The sequence below is a fragment of the Drosophila hydei genome, unplaced genomic scaffold (assembly GCF_003285905.1).
Source record: "Drosophila hydei strain 15085-1641.00,03,60 unplaced genomic scaffold, DhydRS2 tig00000296-arrow-arrow-pilon, whole genome shotgun sequence".
Taxonomy (NCBI): Eukaryota; Metazoa; Arthropoda; class Insecta; order Diptera; family Drosophilidae; genus Drosophila; species Drosophila hydei.
This window is the reverse complement of record NW_022045705.1, coordinates 2,974-6,283: the sequence shown is the minus strand read 5'-3', so window position 1 is coordinate 6,283 and position 3,310 is coordinate 2,974. Positions and strand designations below refer to the sequence as shown.

General features: G+C 44.9%; 1 long non-coding RNA gene across 1 annotated transcript; it reads right to left on the bottom strand.

Annotated features, from left to right (window-relative positions):
- Nucleotides 1–957: 957 nt before the first annotated feature.
- LOC111595075 lies at nucleotides 958–2,111 on the bottom strand. Its single transcript, XR_002751169.2, has 4 exons — nucleotides 1,930–2,111; nucleotides 1,645–1,856; nucleotides 1,410–1,584; nucleotides 958–1,357 (listed from the first exon to the last, which is right to left on the bottom strand). It is a non-coding gene; the product is annotated as an uncharacterized LOC111595075 (long non-coding RNA).
- Between the last annotated feature and the right edge of the window lie 1,199 nt (nucleotides 2,112–3,310).

Here is a 3,310-nt window from a genome sequence, read left to right as displayed (position 1 = left end):
CAGACAATGAGCGTGCACGCACATGTTTGAAGCAATTAAAATCAGATAAGTTATAGAAAATGGCCTGTCGTCGACATTTAGACATGCCACTGTCACAGGAGTAGCCCTGTCCCCCTCCCTCTCTCTGTTTCTCTCTCTCTCTCTCTCTCTATATCAAACTGTCTGTGCCGTCTTCCGTTACGTTTGTCACGGCTGCCATTGTCTCGTGCCTTGTCTGCCATGCTGCATGTGCCGTTGCTTCTGCATCCGCCCGCCGCCACGCCCCGCCTTACCTAATGAATTTCAACAAGCGGCAATGCGACGAGCCAAAGTGACAGCCAAACGAGCAGCAGCAGCAACTGCCACTTGCCACACGCACACGATAGACACACACACTACACTACACCCACATAGGTGTGAAATATTTTTGGGTTCAAATGCTGCCAACAACAACAGCAAGCAAGAAGCAGTTGAAGAATCCGCAAAGGCAGCCAAAGCAAGCATTCAACTGTTCATTCGTATGTCCTATACACAGACCCAACGCCTGCCACTTAGCCACGCCCCTTTCACACACACATACAGAGAGCAACTGCGCTCAGCCGCATCCGCGGCATCTTCAGCTGATGTATTCATGGCCTTGACGTTAACGGAGTGACAAAATTCGCACCCTTCGCTCAAGTGTAAATGGCAAAAACCCAAAAGAAACACGAAAAAATAAGAGAGTTCGCGTGGGGAGTGACCGACTAAGCGATGCACTGCACCATCATAATTATTAGCATTAATTTTTATTAGCATTGTCATTGTCATTGTCATTGTCATTGTGATTGTCATTGTCATTGTCATTGTCATTGTCATTGTCATTGTCATTGTCATTGTCCTTGTCATAAACATAATTTAGCATTAGCATTAGCATTAGCATTAGCATTAACATTATCATTAGAATTGTCTCTATAATTAGGATTTTCATCATTTTATAATATATAATATAATACGTGGTATTACGAGTTTCTCGGGCTCTGCAACAAAAGGATAATACCCTACGTTAGAGCATTAAAATCACGTTGAAATATTCGCACGCCCCGTTAGCACATTGTTGTGTGTGGGAGTGAGAGCAAACGGGTGGATGTAAGTCCTCTGCTTCTGCTGGAAGTCGGGTCTGTGGCTCCATTGTGCACTTAAGACATTTGGCGTGCTTAACGCGCACGCGACATTTGGACAACACGGCAGAGATATTTCGAATGCCAGTTCATAATTGTAAACAGCCAAGGAGGAGGAGGAGGAGGAGGAGGAGGAGGAGTTCTTGCCGCCAGCCGAAGCAGCGGTTGGCTCCATCACAGTATTAACTCGGCGTCCCGCACGGGGTAAAAACCATTTAAAACTAGAAATTTGCGAATTTTACTATAGGTCAATCAATCAAAATTTCAATTTACATATTATTTGTGAAAAGGTTATCTATATAATGGCTTAGAGTTCTTCAACTGCTTCCTCTTGCGTCATTTGGTGGGACGGGCCAAAGTTTTCGATTCGGAATTTGTGAAAAAAATAAAATGGGAAAACAAAAGCTTTTATCGTTCGGATTGAATAGATGCGGCTATACGGCGAGGTCTTGAAACGGGAAGCAGATGCAAATACAAATTTCAGACTGTTAAAAGAGCTCAGCATTACCTTATCCAGCACTGATGGATCGGCTATTGATGCCTGTCGTGTGGTTCGTAGCCCGTTTCGGTTAGTTCCACAAGGCTTTTGCCATATGGTTCCATATCGCTAGACTGATGACGCGACTCCAGGGTCTTATGACTGGCTTTAGAGGTTAGGTTCGGCTTCGGCTTGCCATCGAGACAAGCTTCGGGTAGATTCAGTTGCTCGGCTATGAAACGCTACATGGAAAGCGATTAGGCTGCGACTAGGACTAGGCCTGGGCGTGAGCGGATCTGGATCTGATCGACCTACCCCATTCAGGTCCAGGCTGGCCTTGCTCTTCTTGAGCACACCGCACAGACCCTCCTGTGACATGCCCATATCCATGCTAACTGTATATGCAATGAAAATTTTGAGACTTTCGAAAAACTTAAGGAATTTAAAAAAAAAATTGTTAAATTCAAAAATTATTTACAAATCGAAATAATTTTTGGACTGCTTGAAGGGAATAATATTTTTGATTAATTTTATGGCACAGCCCAAGCCCACTACGATGACGTGCCCAATCAAGGGGCGAGCTTGGAGCTGGAAGCTTGTCTTCGTTGCGGCTGCTCCTTGGGGGCGATTGCTGGCACTTGATGCTTAGCGCCCTGTTGGGCACTCAACAGGGCGTGGCCCAGCTGCCAGCCAAAAAGAGCTCATTATTGTTGTTGTTGTTGTTGTTGCATTGTTGTTATTGTTGTTAATCCAAATGCCAGGCATTCGAATGCACTCGCGCGTACCCAAGCAGCAGCCCCCAACAACCAACCCCCACCCCATCCCCCATCGCCCATCCCGCCCGAAGACCCAACCCCGGCAAATGCACTTGACTTGAAAAGCCAAATGCACAACAACAGCAACAAAGCCGAGCAAAAAATGGGCGCAGCAAAGAGAGGGAAAGCGAAAGCCATTCACGGTGCCAGCGCACATGCCACGCCCCAGCCCGCCTACTACGCCCCCCTCGGCCGCTTGTTAGCCAACGCAACAAAAGAGAACTTTTTGAGTTATTGTTTGGGATCAGGATCTTGGCCAAAATAAATATTATGGTAGGCTTCAATCTGTGCCACGTGTGTGTGGAAGAGAGAGGGAGAGAGAGAGAGAGAAAGACAGAAAAAGAGAGACAGAGAGATGAGAGCAAAAGACAGAGCACCACAGATTTTGATTTGAAAGTTGAGCTATGAAAAGACAAGAGATGGAGAGAGAGGGAGAGAGAGAGAGAGAGTGGGAGAGAGAGAGAGAGAGAGAGAGATAAGAAGAGAAGCAGATTGGAAGAAGAGATAAGAATATGAGAGAGTATGTCTGATGTCGAAGAGAAGAAAATATGAGAAAGAGAGAGAAGAAAATGATTGGAAGAGAGAGAGAGAGAGAAATTAGAAAAAAAAGAGATGAAGAGGTTTTAAGAGAAAGAAAAATGATTCAAAGAGAAAGAATGAGAGAGAGGAAGAGATAGAGAGAGAAAGAATGAGAGAGAGCAAGAATGAGAGAGAATTAGATAGAGAGAGAGATAAGGAATGAGAGAGAAAAAGAATGAGAGAGAGAAAGAGAGAGAAGGAATGAGAGAGAGAAAATGAGAGAGAAAGAGAATGAGAGAGCGAAAGAGATAGAGAGAAAGAGAGAAGGAATGAGAGAGAAAATGAATGAGAGATAGAAAGAG